The sequence below is a fragment of the Dendrobium catenatum genome, unplaced genomic scaffold, assembly GCF_001605985.2.
Source record: "Dendrobium catenatum unplaced genomic scaffold, ASM160598v2 fragScaff_scaffold_716, whole genome shotgun sequence".
Taxonomy (NCBI): Eukaryota; Viridiplantae; Streptophyta; class Magnoliopsida; order Asparagales; family Orchidaceae; genus Dendrobium; species Dendrobium catenatum.
The window spans coordinates 5,436,310-5,455,220 of record NW_021319178.1 but is presented as its reverse complement, the minus strand read 5'-3'; positions in this window follow the sequence as shown (position 1 = coordinate 5,455,220).

The window sequence follows — 18,911 nt, the reverse complement described above, 5'->3', positions numbered from 1 at the left end:
AAGGAGTTTATTTGTGAAAGTATGAGTCCTTGTGTTGTGTTTAAATTATTAGTTCCTAAGAAGCTTAGAACATGGAGGATGTTTGGTTATTATTGAGCTATTAACAACATAAAGGTAAAATATTACCAACCCATTCCAAGATTAGATAATATCTTAGATGAACTACGTGGTTCTTGTATTTTAACAAAAATTAATCTTATGAGTGGATATTAATAAATTAGAATGAAGTAAGGTGATGAATGAATAATTATTTTAAAAACTAAATATGGTTTCTAAAAGTGTTAATTGACACCTTTTAGTTTGACTAATGCTCCAAGAATTTTTATCTATTTGATTAATCTTGATTTACGTGTATTTTTTGGAAACTTTGTAGTTTTATATTCTAATTTATAGCAAAAAACTTTTGAGGAGTTTCCATTACTGAGCTCTCTTTTATAGATGGTTTGTGGGTGATGTTAGTGGTTTAGCCACCCTACTTATTGTAGTTATAAAAAAATTGTACCATTCAAGTGGGGGAAAGAACAAGAAAAGGTATATTCTAATTTAAAAAAAGTTAACTAATGAACCTTTCCTTGCTTTACCTAATTGTTAAAACTTTTGAAATTGAGAGTGATGCTTTAGGAAAAAGTATTGGGGCAGTTTTGATACAAGAAGGTCATTCAGCTGCTTACTTCAGTGAAAATTTGAGCAAGACAGGTCTAAATTACCTCATTTATAATAAGGAGATGTATTCCTTGGTGTGGGCTTTGAAACATTTGCAACACCATGGCCAAACGAATTTGTGATTCACACAGATCATGAATCTTTAAAGCATTGGAAACGTTAACAAAGAATGAATAAATGTCATGCCTGTGAGTGTAATTCATTGAAATATTTTCTTATGTCATATGATACCAGCAATGTAAGGAAAATACGGTAGCTGATGCATTATCCCGATGGTATGCCTTATTTTCCATTTTTGATACAAAAATGTTTGATTTTGAATACATTAATGATATATATATTAAAGATTCTAATTTTGGTGATGTTTTCATTGCATGTAAAAAGTGGCATTTGTTATGTTTATATGAACGAAGATTTTTTATTTCGAGAAAATAAACTACAAAGTGTTTATTATGTGAATTGATTGTGAGAGAAGCCCATGGTGGTGGTTTGATGGGACATTTTTGTGTAGCTAATAATTTAGGAATTTTGGATGAACATTTTTTTGGCCTCATATGAAATGTGATAAGGAAAGAATTTGTGAGAAGTTTATCACATGTAAACAGGTTATGTCTAAGTCAAAACTCCATAGTTTGTGCACCCCTTTACCAGTACCTAATGAACCATGGTTTGATATTTCAATGGATTTTTTTTTTTATTTACCTAGGACTAAAATGGGGAGAGATTCAACCTTTTTGTGGTAGATAGATTTTTCAAAATGGCATATTTCCTTCTATGTCATAAAATCGATGATGCATTTCATATAGCTGATTAATTTTTCAAAGAAATTGTTAGGTTACATGGAATGCCAATGACCATTATTTCTGATAGAGATGCAAAGTTTTTGTGTTATTTTTGAAGGAATTTATGGGAAATGTTTTGAACTAAGTTATTGTTTTCTACTACTTATTGTCCACAAATGGTGGACAAACTGAAGTTGTGAATAGAACTTTGTCTTCTTTATTGAGTGTTATTATTAAAAAAAACATAAAAATATGGGAAGATTGTTTCTCGCATGTCAAGTTTACTTACAATGGAATTATACATTGTGCATCTAAGTTTTCACCATTTCAAATTATTTATGGTTTTAACCCATTATAACCTTTTTTATTTAATATCATTACCATTGAGCAAACATATGTACCTAGTTGGAGAAAATAAAGCAGAATTTGTAAAGATGATTCTTGAAAATGCACATTTAAAGAATGGAGGACTATGCAATATATTCAACAAGCTAACAAGGGACACTAGAAGGTAGTGTTTGAACCATAAGATTTGGGTTGCTTGTAATTAAGGAATGATCATTTTTTAGAGAAATGATGTTCAAAACTTCTACCTTGAGGTGATGGACCATTTCAAGAATTGCAGCATAAATGATAATGCCTACAAGCTTAATCTACCAAGTATGGGGTTAGGGCAAGTGTTGATGTTGCTGATTTATCTAATTTTGACGTAGGTGATATTTGGGGATAAATACTTCTCAAGAAATGGACAATAAGGCAAGCTAAGAGTTGGACATAATGAGCATACATAAAGCAATTGAGAGGGTTAATTAGTATGCAAATGAGAATGAGCTCAAAAGCCGTTGTCACTTCCTAGTGGCCCAATTACAACCCTTTGTGTCAAATGTTTCAAGGAAGCACTAAATGGGATGAAACAAGAAAATTGGGCTGATCCTAAAAAGGCCAAGATGGTCTTAATTATTCAATCCTAGTCCATGTTATCAAAGCACTTGAGAAGGTTAATTATTATGCATTTTTGTAACAAGCAAGGAGTTCATTGAAGACTCTCATTAATTGAGGAGGTTAATTAGTATACATTTTTGTAACAAAAAAGGAGGTAATTTAAGAGGCTCATTCATGAGTGTATCTATTACATTTCAAGGATATTAGATGGGAAATGAACTTGAGAATGACTGAGCATAAATATTTGTGTTGTTTTAAAGCTATGTTTATAACTTTACATATTTTGGATGGTTATTCCAAGCATATATTTGACTTATTACAAATTTGAGGGTGTTTTTTTTTTTTTTTTTTTTTTTTTAGATAATATACTCTTTTTTGGTTTTTTTTTTTTTTTGATTTTCAGATAATACACTCTTGTTGGATTTTCTGTCCCTCTTGGTTTTAAAAGAACTCCTGAACCTACATGTTAGTTTTGTGGAGTTCAATCATTAAAACTTATCACCTTGAGTTTTTTAGAGATTCTTAGGTTTTCTTTGTGTTGTGTTTCAATCTTTTATAGTCTTAACTCTTTTCATCTGGCTTAGTGATAGGTCAAGGCTCATCAAACCTATCTTTAAGATCTTGGGCTTCAACTCCTCTTTGTTATTGGGTTTCATTACATTGTTTGGTTTTTCATATCACTATCTCTCACCCTCTCTCCCTCACTATCTCTTATTCTCTCTCCTATTTCTCTCTCTTAACCTTTCTTTCTTCAAATATACATTTCTCTTAGTCTCTCCCTCTCTCTCACACTTTCTCCCTCTCTATCACTCATTCTCTTTATCTTGTTCTCTCTCCATCTCTTCCCTATCTCTCTTGCTCTGTCTCCCTCTCCCCTCCCTCTCTCTCTCTCTCTTGGCTGTTCTCTCTTCCCCTCTCTCTTGACTGTTCTCTCTCACACACACTCTCTCATTCTTCCCCCCTCTCTCAAAATGTATAATTCTTCCACACACTCTCTTTATCTTTCACTATCTCTCACTCTCTCCTTGTCTCTTAGTATCATATTCCTACTCTCTATCTATCTCCCACTCTCTATCTCTTTCTCTCTCTATCCTATTATCTCTCCCTCCCTCTCAATCTATCTCCTTCTATCCTATAATCTATCTCTATCTCTCCCTTTCTCCATCTTCCCTCTCTCTCTCTCTCTCTCTCTCTCTCTCTCTCTCTCTCTCTCTCTCTCCCCCTCCCTCCCCTCCCTCATTGTTTTGATCACCCTCTAACTCTACCTCAATCACCCTTTCTCTTGCTTCACTTTCTATTTAAATCTCTCCATCTCCCTCTCTAATTCTCTCCTATCTCCTCTGTCATTCTCACTCTTTCTCTCCTCTTTTCATCTCTTTCTATTATTCTCTCTCCCTCTCTCTTTAATATCTATCTTCATCTCTCTCTCTCTCCTATCACATTCTCTTTCTCTCCCCCTCTCACTCTATTTTTTGCTCTCTCTCCCTCTCTCTATTTGCTCTCTCTCTCTCTCTCACTTTTCATTTCTCCTTGTCTTACTCTTTAACCTTGTCCCTCATTCTATATCCTATTTTTTTTCCCTCTCTATCTCCCCCTCTCTCTACTTCACACTCTTTAAATTGCTCTCTCTCCCACTTTCTTACCCTCTCGCTCATGCTTTTTCTTCATTACTCCCTCTCCCTCTATTTCTCTCTCTCCTCACACAATATATAACACTCTCACCATCTTCTCACTTTCGCAAGATCTTTCTCTCCCTCTCTCCCCCCTTCTCTCTCCCTCTTACTCAAAGTTTATCTCTCTAGTCCACTCTTTCCCTAAATTAAACTCTCCCATTTTATCTATCTAGTCTGCTCTTTCCCTCTCCTTTTCTCTTTATCTGCCTCACTCTCTCTCGCACTCTCTATAAAAAAATTATCTCTCCCTCTATCTTATTTCTCTCTCTCACTCATACCCTCTTACGCTCTTGCTCTATCTCTCTCTCATCCCTCCCTCTCTTATCCTCTCTCTCTTACTCTCTCTCTCTCTCTCACTTCTCCCTCTCATTTACTCTTTCTCTCTATCACTCCTCTCTCCCTATCCTCTTTCTCCATCTCTCACCCTATCTCACCCTCTGCCTCTAAGAATAAATATCTATTTGTCTCGCTCTCTCACCCTCTACCTCTCTCTCTCTCTCATTTACTCTCACACTTTCTCTCCCACCCTCTCTTTCTTTCCCTTTCTCTTTCACACACTCACTAACCCTCTCCATTTCACTCTCTCTCTCTCTCTCTCCCTCCCCCTTCGTCATATCTCACTCTCTCTGCTCTCTCTTTATCCATCTTTGTCTCCTTCCTCTCTTTGTCACTCTCTTTCTATCGCTCTTTCTCCTTCTTCCCCCTCTCTCTATCACTCACACTCACATATCTCTTCCTCTATCACTCCCACTATCTCTATCACTTCCATCAAAAAGATGTTTCACTCCCTTTCTTAGTATATCACTAATTTTCTCAATCTCCCTCTTTCTCATGCACACTCTCTTTATCCCTCCTCTCTATCTCCATCTCTCTATGCCACACACACTCTCTCTATTTCTGCCTCTCCATAATTACAACTCTTACTCCCTCACTTAAATCCCTTCCCTCACCCTCTCTCTTTTTGTATTGCACTCTCAACCTCTCCCTTGATCTCTTTCCCTATCTCCTTATCACATTTTTTGCACTATCTCTCATCCATCTCTCTCCTTCTCGCTCTCTTTCTCACTCTCTTTCTCTCCCTCCCTTACTCTCTATTCCCCTCCCTATATTTATGTTCATTTCTCTCTCATACACACTCTCTCCCTCTCTCACACAATCTCAAAATATCTCTCCATTTTCCTGTCTCTCTCTCACTCTCCCTCCCTCTCTAGTCTTTCTTTATCTCTCTTACATGCTCTCTTTTTTTCGCTCTAATTTTCTTCCATTAAATAAATATTATACTTCCTCCCTCTCTCTTCTCACTATCTATATCTCTCTCTTGATCCCTTTTACTCTCTCGCTCTTCCTTCCTTACTCTCAATCTCCCTCCCTCTATCAATCTCCCTTATCCTCTCTCACACACACTCCCCCTCTCTCAAACCATCTCTCCATTTTTCCCTCCCTCTCTCCCTCTATCTCTAGTCTCTCTCAATCTCACTCTCGCACTCTCTCTCTCTCCCTTTATCTACCTCTCCCTTTTTCTTAATTCTCTCTCTTAATAACACCCTATCTCATAATCTCCCTCTCTCTCTCTCTCTCACTATCTCTATGAAGTGTTATCTCTATCATACACTCACTCTATCACCCTCTATCTTACTTCTTTCTCTATCTCACTCTTTCCCTCACCCACTCTCACATTCTTCTTTTATTTCATCACTCTCGCTCCTCCTCTTTCTCTTCCTTTCTATTACACTCTCTTCCTCTATCTCCCCCCTCTCTCACTTTCTCGTTCTATCTACCTCTACTCTCTTTCTCTCCCGCTCACCCTCTTCTCTCTCCCTCAATCTCACTTCCCCTTTTGCACCGGACCACTCTCCCTCTCCTTCTCTTTCTTTCTCACCATCTCTCTCATTCTTGCCCCCCACTCTCTACCTCACACTCTTGAAAATCTCTTTTGTCCCTCTTTCTTACCATCTCTCTTTCTCTTACGCTCTATCTCTCTTGCTCTTTTTCTCTATCTCTCTTGCTCTTTTGCTACATCTCTCTCTAAAGTCCTCATTCACTATTTTCTCTCATCCTCTTATAACTCTCAATATCTTTCTCTCTCTCTCTCTCTCTCCCTCCCTCCCTCTCCCCTTCTCACTATATGTCCATCTCTTTCTAGCCCTCTCTTCTCCTTGCATGTTCTATCCCTTTCTCTTTATCTCCCTTACTCTCTCTCACAATCTCTCTTGATGACTTCAGTGAATGCCTTTTCTTGTTCTTTCACCCACTTAAACAGGATATTTTTTATTGATGACTTCAGCGATAGGAGAGGCTAAACAACTAAAATCATGCACAAACTATCTATAGAAGCAAGTTAGGCCATGGAAACTCCTCACTTAGTTGATTGTTGTATGCATTGGCCAATCTTGGAATTCCTTGATGTTTTCATCATCCACCTCAATTCCTCTCTGACTATAAAAAAATCAAGAAACACAAGCTTATCTGTGCAGAAGGTTCACTTGTTGAGGTTAGCAAACAATCTTGATTTCCTTAGAGTTTTTAAAATTAATCTAAAATGCATTTCGTGTTCTTCCAAGTTTTTACTATAAATTAGAATATCATCAAAATGCACAACTACAAATCTTCCAATAAATGCATGTAAAATTTGATTCAACAAACTCATGAATATGCTTGGAGCATTAGTTAAACCAAAAAGGCATCATTAACCACTCATACAAACCATATTTAGTTTTTAAAACTATTTTCCGTTCATCACCTTTTTTCATCCTAATGTAATGATATCCATTTATAAGATTAATTTTGTAAAAACACATAAACTATGCAATCCATACAACATGTCATCTAATCTAGGAATGTGGTGATAATATTTTATTGTTTTATTATTGATAGCTCGATAACCCAATTGGCCTCCCATTATCTCTTTATTATATTGTATATAATATATATTATAATATGATAATATAATGTTATATATTATATCATAATATGTTATATATGTTATATTAAAAATAGAGCAATTAAATTTGAATCTTTAATTAATCAATTAAAAAATATTTAAAATTAATTGATTAATTAATTATATAAAATTCAGGAGCTATCAAAAATATAAAAAATTTTAAATTCGAGAGCATTTTAAAATTAAGACCATTTCAAATCCATGAGCTATTTAAAATACAAAAACTTTTAAAATTTAGGAGTTGTTAAAATATGAGGGCATCTCAAATTCGAAAGTTTTAAAATTTAAGAAATTTGAAATTTTATTTGATTAATTAGTTAATTAATTAAAAAATTAACTAAGCGAACATAAAATAAAATGCAATAAAAAATGTTTTTTTTTTCACTAATTAATATACTTAAATGACACTCTACTCTCCAAATAATAACTCTCCAACTCTACAAGCTATGTACAGACTGCTCACAACTCAAACAAGTATAAAAAAACTCACCAAATACTGTACTATACAACACAACAAACACCTGTACATATTGCTCTCTAATGTCCTCCCAAACAAGTAACTCTAAAACTCTCCAACAACAGTTCAAACTTAAACTCTCAAACTCTCCAACAACAATTTAAATTGAATCTCCCAAACTTTTCAACAACTCAACTATCAACTTTGACACACTTAGCAAGCTCTCCACAACAAGGCTCCAACTCTCCTTTCCGAGATCCCTGCAAACAAAAGAGTGAAGTTCATTAAACATTGGAATAATTCAATATTCAAATAAATGATAAAATAGAAAATGCTACTGGTAAAATGCTACTAGTACACATGTACTGAAAAGAAGCTACCAAATAGTAAAAATAAAAGTACTATAGTAAAAATACTAGTGTAGCAAAGTACTGTAATAAAACACTAAGTTTCAAACAACTGTTGTGAACTCAACAAACATATAATCAAATCTAAATAAAATCCGTGGGCAGCCTTTCTTATAAGAACTTGGTTGTAAGACTACCTGGCAACTTTCAAAGGAAAGACGTAAGTAAGACCTTAGGGAAAAATTTTAGGTAAAATTGACCTAACCTTTAACCCCATATTAAAACACCGATCACTTCTAATAGAAGTCGTAAGTCCGACCTCTGAGCTTACTTGGCTAGGTTGTAAGACCCATTATTAGGGAACTTCAAAGGAAGCACTAAGAAATATCCAATTAAAATATGCAAGATACCTCTGGTAGCGGTCGTGAGTCCCACTAACTGGAACATTTTCTAATGAAAGCCATAAGTCCCTACATAAATCTATTCACACGAACAACTCTTGTTGAAAAATCAAGGAAAAATCCTCAAAAGAGAATTTCATATTTAAATAATGCTTTGAAATACAATAATTATGATATTAATCGTATGTAAAAAGCATGTGGAATTTCTATCGTAAGATCTTTTACAAAACACATAAATTTCATGGGCATCTTAGTCTAAAAAATTAAATTGTAAGACTCGCTTTTAAGGTAACTTTCCAAGGAAAAACATCAGACCTACCCAAATAATTAAAATTCCTGGGCAGTCTTACTGTAGAGTTAGGTTATAAGACCCATCTTCGGGTAGCTCATAAATAGAGCAGACCCCATTCCAAATTAATGAAGTGGGCAACGTTTTACAAAAGCCATAAGTCCCAACCTAAATTTAAATCCCTGAGCTACTTTCTACGAAAGTCATAAGTCCTAACCTAAATCTAAATACAAACATCTAGGCTACTTCCTAAAGAAGCTATAAGATCCACTCTAATTCAAACTCCTAGGTTACTTCTAAATGATGTCATAAATCCCAAACTAAATAAATTTTTAGGTATTCTAATAGATATAAACCTCAAAACACCCAATAAAATTAAAACCCACATCTAACCATTTCAGCCTGCTTGGGATCCCTGAGAGGAGGCAACCCATGGTTGTTAATCAGATTCCTGGACACTACGGTCAATGATTGTTAGTGTTGGTAAACTAAAATATATGTTATACCCGGGACAACAGAATCATGGGATCTTGATCGGGTTTACCTCCATATTCTTCACTATTGAGACTAATATTACCTAAAAATTATTTCATCCTTAATAGAGAGCTCTCTCTTACGTGTTAAGAGGGGTAATTAACTATGAGTGCTTGCGCTCATGGGATGTAAAAAACCCATGTCTTTAAACACTGACACTACCCTATGGGGAAATCTAGTTAATTACAATCTAACTTAAGAGAAATGGAATTCTACGGCTGCAAAGCACAATTCATGCATTCATGTCATTTTTCTGAAGCGAACAGATTTTTGGCGACTCCATTGGGGATTACTTTTCTATCCATCTTTGGATGAAAAGAGAATTTTTAGTCTCAATTATCAAAAATCTAAAATTAAATATAGATGTTTATTCATCAAAAACTTGTGTTTTTTTTACAGCAGAATTCAGGTTGACTCTAATCCCTGCCTGTTTTATTTGCAGGTTGATAAAATGATGTATGTGAAGGCCTTCATGATTGTGAACCTAGGTGAGGGAGCCAGAGTACAGTTCCCTCAAGAAGTTCTAAACACAGTCTATATTTCAGCATCCATTTAATTTATAACTATTTCTAAAGTCATGCAGTTTCAATAGTTCAATCCTGAGAATTAGTGTACCTAATGTCAAAGGTATCGTTAAGAAGACTTCTATTGAAGCTATTGATGAGAAGTCTCCCAAAAGGAACTCTGTATTTTCAAGACTCTCCATGTCACCTGTTATTGCTCCAGTAATTCAAAAGAAAGTTCCTGATACTAAGATATAATTTGTTTACGTGAATACTACCAGTCAAAACATGATCTAGGATGAAGTGCCTAAAGAGTGCAATGCTGAAATTCCTGATGCAAGTGTTATGCTTTCTAAGAAAGCCAGAAGAAATGCCAATGGTCGCTTACGAGCTAATGGTTGGATGCCAAATACACTTCAATAATAATCACCTTAACAAACTCTCTATCTAGAAAAAATGTGCTCAACCTTTCATACCAAGCTCTAACTACTTGCTTCAATTCATATAATGCATTTTTCAATTTAAATGAATGATAGGGAAATTGAGAATTCACAAGACTTTGGGGTTGTTTAATATACACATCTACTTTTATCACCCCATTTAGGAAGACACTCTTTATATTCATTTGATACAACTTAAATCCTCTAAAGTAGGCAAAGGCTAATAACACTCAAATGGATTATAGTCTAGCTACAGAGGTAAAGGTTTCTTCAAAATCAATTCTTTTAACCTGATTGTACCCCTTTGCCACTATTTTAGCCATATTTTTATCACAATGCTAGATTCATTCATTTTATTCTTAAAACCCCACTTAGTCTCTACAACATTATGGTCTTTAGGTCTGCTAACCAACTCTCAAACATTATTCCTAACAAATTAATCTAATTCTTCTTGCATGGCTAGGATCCATAATACATCAAATAATGCTTGATTGTTGACCTCATTTTTGTATGAGGTCACTAAGACCCTTCCAGAATCCAGATTTAATCCAAGACCCTAGGATCCACTCTAGACCCTAGGATCCTTCTAGATCCAAGACCTTAGAGCCTATTCTAGAACCTAGGATTCCCTTAAATCCTAGATCTTAGAATTCTTCTAGATCTTAGGATCACTCCAACTTCAAATCAATCTCCACCTTTGATCAACCTCAATTTTCTACCATTGAAATGAAATTAGAGTGATTAACTTCTTTTCTAACTCCATTGCTCAATTCTTACTCCTAGTGATGGATCTTCTAAGAAGAACTCCTTTGGATAACTAGATGAATATCTCCATTCTCTAGATAATGGGTCCTGAGGCTCTACTCTATTTTCTAGGTTTATAGATTCTACTCTTTGGGTGACCTCAACCATTTCTCCTTCTTCTAACATATGCTCAACTAATCTATCAGGTTCATCAAAAACTATTTTGGTGGTATCCTTTACAACTAATGTCCTATTATTGAAAATTCTAAGGAATTTACCTATAGTTAAATATCTAAGGAAAACTCCATCAGATTTAGGGTCGAGTTTTCCTAATGGATATTTGTCATTCTTTAAAATAAACACCAAACATCCAAAAATATAAATGTGTGAGTGATTGGGCATCATTCCTTTGAGTAACTCATAGGTTGCCTTATTGAGGTTGGATCTGATATTAAACCTTTTGAGTACATAGCAAGTAGTATTCACTACTTCTATCTAGAAATAGTTAGGAATAAATATTTAGGAAGTGAATACTCATCTAGCATGACTCTAGCAGTTTTTACGAATGTCCTATTTTTATTTTAGCAACCCATTTTGCTGAGGGGTTTTAGGAGCTAAAAAACTATTTTATGCTCCTATCTCCTGATAAAAGATTTCAAACTTGTAATTTTTAAACTCTCCATAATCATTATGAATGGTCGAGATCTCTAGGCATCCTAAAATAATATTATGAGAACCTCTCTAATACCAATTGAAGTTTAATATAGGATGTTAAGCCTAAGTGAATTATCCCTAGGTACATAAGAGGGGGGGGGGGGTGAATTGGTAGTTTTAAAATTCATACTAGAAAATACAAAATCATATTTAATGTTGGGATTTTAACAACTTAAAAATAACAACACTTATCACCAAATACAAAAGCAAAATTTTGAAATGAGATTTAATTATGATTATAATTGATATATAAAATCAATATATCATTTACCATATAACTTTTATCATGCAATCTCTAGCAAATAAAAAATCCAGAAAAGCAAATTATAGTAAAATAAAAACTTGAAAGAATATACCATAAATTTTATAGTGGTTATGTCAAATAATAACCTACATCCACTCCCTAGATTCCTCTTAAAGTATTGCACTAAACTATAGTATCTCACCTTTAGCTATCATGGATAGGCTAAGAAGCCCTCATAATCTTTTCACGAACCTGGTGCGGTAGAGAAACTTGACCTCCTTTCTCACCCTCTTAGTGACGACAAAGAACCTTGACCTTCTTTCTCACCCTCCTAGTGATGGTAAATAACCTTGACTTCTTTTCCCACCCTCCTATTGTTGATATAGAACTTGAACCTCATTTGTCACCCTCCTAGTGAAGGAAAAGAACTTGATCCTCCTTTTTAAACCACCTTGTGAAGATAGAGAACTTGAACCTCCTTTTTCACCTTCCTGGTGAAGGCAGACAGCCTGAACCTCTTTTTTTATCCTCCTGGTGAAGGTAGAAAAACTCAATTTTCTTTAAGCTAAAGAACTTCTTCATAGAGCCACACAAGAAACCTAGGCATACACATGGAGGAAATAGAAAAAGACACTTGCTCATAGCAATCATGTGAACAACTCACACTAGTTCTCCCTGACATGCAAGCTTTCTCTTTCTTGTTCCCAAAGCTTTCCTAGATCCCTTCTCCAAGCTCTCTATTAAAAGTGATTAAATACAAGGCTTCATAAAAAGCCCTAAAATTTAATTTTATCGACACTAATCATATAGTACAATCTAATATCATACTATATAAATAGTTTAAATAACCCTGTAAATATTTTATGAAGTGTAAGACATTATATAATCAGTTCAACTGATTGGGCAGATCATCTAGTATGATATAAGGCATTATCCACTATGATTATTTTAAATAACTTGAATCATTATCACGTACGATGGCTAACGAATAAGTATTCTCCATGTAGAGATCGGGTCATTTAGTATGATTGGCTCCAAACATCCAGTATGATCTGACTAGATCTATTAATCCAAAATCATTCCTTAATTATAAGATTAATTTAGACAAGATTTAATAATATCATACTATACAATACCTATTGTATGCTACGATTAGTTTAAATTTTAAACTTCAAAAATATTGCCTAAATGGTGATTGGCAGCTGAGATCTTGATTTCAACTAATCATCACGTACGATATGTATCATCTAATATGATTAGTTCAAATGACTTTAATTATCATAATTAGCTTTTCTAATGATTTTTTGATTAACTAATCATATAGTACTATACGTATTGTGTAGTATAATTAGTTTAGAAAATTAAACTTCTAATTTTGTCACTATCTCACACCCTTGAGTGTCCGTGTGTACATTCCCAAGTTTAGCATCTATCAAATAAATGATTTTACTGAAGAAAAGTGAAATAAATGAAAGAATAAATATAGACTCTTCATGACACTTTACCCTATTTTACCCAATGGCAAGGTTTGCGAACTCTTGATTGATAGTGGCTGCACTAAAAACATCATTTCCCTATCTTTAGTACAAGCCCTTCAGCTCAAAACAACAAGAAATCCATAACAATACAAGATTAGTTGGGTTCAAAGGGGCACGGACATTTAGGAAATAGAAATGTGCCAGGTTCCCCTTCTCAATTAGACTGTAATATGTGTGTGATGTGTTAGGTGACGTATTAGATATGGACACGTGCCATCTAATTTTAGGATGGCTATGGCAGTTCAAATGCTGATGTTACCTTTTACGGTCGAGCTAATGTTTATTCCCTAGAGTGGAAAGGCAAGCGCCTAAGGTTATTACCAGAGCTCCATGAGAATAAATGTGCTTCCTAAGAATATAATTTCAAAGAATTATTCTTATCTTTTAATAAGCAATAATCACTAGAGCTACCTAATGTACACATGCTATACAGGCATTCTATATCACATGCTCAGTATATCATATGCTTTATATCAGAACAATATATAAATCAGTAACAATAAAAATTTAGTGGCAGGAGTAGTAGAATAATGTAATAACAGTAAATTCATGCAGTGACAATACATCCATACAATAATATGAAAAACGTCTCAAGAACATACATTTCAGTAGTCACACTAAACAAGTAAGACATCCTCGCTATCAAGGTGTTTAGTATTAATATTAATAAATTATTGACTCAGTAAATGGAGTCATCTCTCTTTGCCCATCAGCATAGTAAACTAAATCCGAAGTTTTAGTTGAATTAAATCACTATTTTTAGACATCAAAATAAAATTTGGAGTATATAAAATTACTATATTATCAAAATCACTTAGTAAAAAATCTTAAATAAATACTCAAAATGTTCATAATCTCTATCTCTATAACATACAAAAAGTTATGCGGTGAAAGTTTTGTCAATAGAAAGTTATTCACAATTTTTGGTCACAGAAACTCAAATTTGATCAGAAAATAATGAAAAATATAAAATCTTTGAAATATAAAATAAGATAAAGGTTCCATATAGCAAGACAAGCAAATATCTCAATTAGCCCAATTGACAAAAATTGTACTATGACATTGAAATCTAGGTTTCCTCTTTTGTCTTTCCTCTCTTAAGAACTCAAGCCATTTCTCTATTGCTGAATTAAAGAGGTGAAAATCGATTTAAATAAAAATCTTATACTACTTTTAGATATATTAATATAATATTTAATTTAATTAATTCTTTAATATAAAATTCAGATAAATTGTTTTAGGAATTCAAAAATTATAAAAAAATATGCATAAATAAATCATTTTATTTAAAACATATTAATGAAATTATTTGCAAAACGGGCACCTAACGGTCTCGAAATTCTCACTTGTACTGACAGGTGTCAATTCCTTAAGGATTTTCATCTGTGTACATAAATTATGAAAAAAATCATGCAAGTAAAATACTACAATAACAAAACTGTGGCTATGATGGTTTATGATTTAGAGTAATAATGACTAAAAAAATTTGACAAAGTCAAAATTAGGGTTATTACCACATATTACCTTCGCCTAGCACACTGGCTAGGCGGTGATACAGATTGTATCCGAACCAAAGTTATTACTTAATTTGAGGAATCACATCTAATATGGGCATTGGTGGTCACTGATTCAACTAGTTCATGACAAGAACACATTCCTAATGAAATTTGTACTCTATTGGAAGAGTTCAGCTCCATCTCTCCTCAAGAGCTCCCTGTCATGCTCTCATCTTTATGAAATATTCAATATCAAATTGATTTGCTTCGTAATACTATATTGCCAAACCAACCTAACAACCTACTCAATCCCAAAGAATAATAGATTCTCCAATCAATAATTGAAGACCCATAGAACAAATAGCTCCTCCAAATAAGTATTAGCACATGTGGTATCCTTATCTTTCTTGTACCTAAGAAGAATTTAGAATGACATCTATGTGTGGGTAGTAGAGCTATAAAAAGAATCACCATCTAATGCCATTTTCCCATTCCCTGGATTGTCAAACTTATAGATAAACTTGTTGGATCATCAGTGTTCTCCATGCTTGATCAATGCAGCGGCTACCACCAAATATGATTTTTTCTTGGTGACAAATGGAAAATAGCTTTGAAAACTCCATTCAGACTCTATGAGTGGAGAGTCTTGCTATTTGGTTTATACAACGTGCCTTCCAGCATTATGAGAATGATGCAAGATATAATAAAATTGGTTTAGGGAAAATTATGCATCTCATACTTTGTTGATTTTTAATTTACGGTGACACTTTGACGCAATAAAGAGACAATCTCAAATAGCTCTTTAAATTATTACGGGAGCATCAACTATTTCTCAACCTCACAAAAATGTGATTTTGCTACCTCCCATGTTCAATTCCTCAATTTTTTGGTATCCAAGGAAGGCATCCATATAGATCTGGATAAAATTGCAACCATCCTCAATATACCCAGCCTAAATTCCTTCTTTGAAGTTCGTAGCTTTCATGAATTACTAAATTTTTATCGCAAGATCATTAAGGGATTTAGTATTCTTATGTGTCATATTATAGATTGCTTAAAATCTAAAACCTTTCACTAGGGTGATCGTCCTCAAAAAAGTTTTGAGTTTATTAAGAAGGCTTTGACATCTACCCTTATTCTATACATTCCAAATTTTAATAAACTTTTCACTATTAAAATTGACACTTCTTAAATAGGCATTAGACATATGTTATCCTAAGAAGGGAGGCCAGTTGTATATTTTAGTGAAAAGCTTTTCTCATCCTGCCAATGGTGGTCAGCCTATGAATAAGAATTGTACTCAATTTTTTGTGCTCTTAAATAGTGGGAACATCATTTACTGCATCAGGAGTTCATCATTTGTACTGATAATAGAGAACTTCAATTCATTAATATTCAAAAACATGTTAACCACATACATTCATGATGGGTCACCATCCTCCAAAAGTTTTCTTTGTTCTGAAACACCAATCCGACCAGCACAATACCATTGCTGATGCTCTTAGAAGAAAGATGATTCTTCTAACTCAACTACAAGCCAAATTTTAAGGTTTGACTTATCTTAAGGAGCTTTATTCAATTAATCCTAACTTTGTAGAAATCTAGAATCACTACTAGCTTCAGGGAAATTTTGTTTGTTTCACTATTCAATATGGCTATCTTTTTTTATACAACTTACTTTGTATTCCTTTGTCATCTTGGCGATAATATCTAGTCCGTGAGGCCCATTATGGAGAACTCGTAGCTCTACCAGCCAAGAGAAATAAATAGATTTTTAACAGTCTCATTTTTATTGGCCCTGCCTCCATCTTAATGTATATTTCTTTGTTGACCGTTGTTATGTCTGCCAAGGTTACAAGGGGGGTTCTCAAAACATAGGTATTTATTTTCCATTGCTAATTCCTTGCTCCATTTGGGAAGACCATAGTTTAGACTTCGTTCTTGGTCTACCCGAAAAAAATGAGTTGACGACTCGAGCATGGTTGTCATCGATCGAATGGAACACTTCCTATCATGTAAGAAAACATCAAATGTACTTCACATTGCCTTTTTTTTTATCAAGTCATTCTGCTATATGGGGTACCTCAGAGACTCACCTCTGACAGGGATGTCAAATTCATAAACCATTTTTAGCATGAATTATGTATACGGTAGGGTACCAATTTGTGCCTTTGTTCAATGTATAATCCTCAGTTCGATGATAAAAATTGAAGTTATCAATCGTACATCTGGAAACATGCTTCGATGTTTAGTTTATGACTATCCAAAGTAGTGGGAAGAGATGTTAAGATCTATTGAATTCACTTATAACTATATTGTAAACTATTTCACAAGTAAGTTTCCTTTCAGCGTTGTCTAGACTAAACTACCTAATATTGCATTGGATGTTGTTGTGTGAGCGAAGTACAAATCTGAGACTACTTCAACTTTCACTAATAATTGCTCTCAAATGCTACAAGAACTTTTCCAACAACTCATCAAGGTCAAACAATCATATAAGACAGATGAAAACATTCACCGAACATAGAAACTATTTCATGAAGATGATCTCGTCATGGTTTGAATGCATCATGAACATTTTCCCATGTGGCACAAACACAAATTTTAATTGCCGAATGATTGGCCCTGTTATGATCATTTCTAAAATCAATGACATTGCATATATTGTGGAGTTACCACTCGATAATCATATGTCCCATACTTTCAACATTTTAGATACTTAGCCTTAACACCCTCCCGATTGAAAGTTTGTTAGGGATATTAAGCCCTTATGATCTAGTCCCGAGGCTAACCAAGAGGGGGGTGAATTGATATTTTAAAAACTTTTCAAACAAATAATGAATCTTAAATCAAACCACAATCCACCACAAAAATAACGAGTGTGGAAATTAAATGCATGAGTAAAAATAAAAAAAGAACACACCAAATTTATAGTGGTTCAGTAAAACCTTGACCTACGTCCACACCTCGGATGCACCCTCTGAGTATTGCACTAACTTAGTGTCTCTCCTTTAGCCCCTACAGCTAGGCGGAGAAGCCCTTACAAAAACTCCTTTTCACTAACCCCGATGCGGCAGAGAACTGACTCCTTTTGCTTCCTCCTGAAGCGGCCAGAGAACTTAACTTCTTTTGCTTCCTCCTAAAGTAGGCAGAGAACCTTGATTAATTACTGAAGAAGACCTCCCTTGAACCTCCATGAGCAAAGAACGACGATCAGAGAAGATGCGTAAGAACCTTGCTTAAAGAAACCCATGTGAAAACCCTCACAAGCTCCCCCTCACAAGTTCCTCCCTCCTCTCCCTCTGTCTCCCTCTCCTCTAGGCTCTCCGAAGTCAGGACAGCAGTAAAAGATCCTTGGTCTTTAAAAACATGATCCTTTAAATAGATTTTCAAGAACCCACTTAATCATCTTGGATGAAATTCCTATCATCCTGTATGATCAGTACAAATTAAGCTCATTTAGCCCGAATGACTTAGGATGATTAAATGATTTTTGTTCATATCATCCAGGATGATATTATATTATACAAATTGAGGAATATCGTCCAGACCATCGCTTTTAATGGGATTCTGGACAAAAATAAAATGACATGATCATCTAGGCTGATCTCTTGATTGTCCTGGATGATTAGTTCAAAATCAACCCAAATCATCCAGAACATCGCTCTGAACAGGCGTTGGTCATCAAGGAGAAATCAAGATTTTTTGAACTGATCATCCTGGCCGATCCTGCAATCATCCAGAATGATAAAATCGTATCAATCCACCTTAATTATTTTCTTTAATCTCCATATCAATTTAGGTATAATTGTGCTGCATCATCCAGGCCGATGTCCTGGAAGATAATTAATAAACAAAGCTCCTAAATTGATCTGGCAGCTGATTCTTTTTTATTTGAGCATGTCATCCAAGGCGATAAAAAAATTATCCAGGACGATATGCTTAATGACGGCTGCCTTAACCAGGATTCTCTAATTAGGGTTTTTATTTTTAACCGATCGTTCATAATGATTTTTGGATCATCCCGAATGATGTGAGCAAAATCAGAGAACTCTAATTCAGACAGAAAAAATCACTCAAGTGTGTGTGTGCAGGATTACTTAGCATCAGGCACCACAAATATTACAATTGACTCAACAAAGAAAAAGGTTTACAAATTGACTCAGACCTAGTACAGTTCAAATTGCATTCTTGATCCTGTGG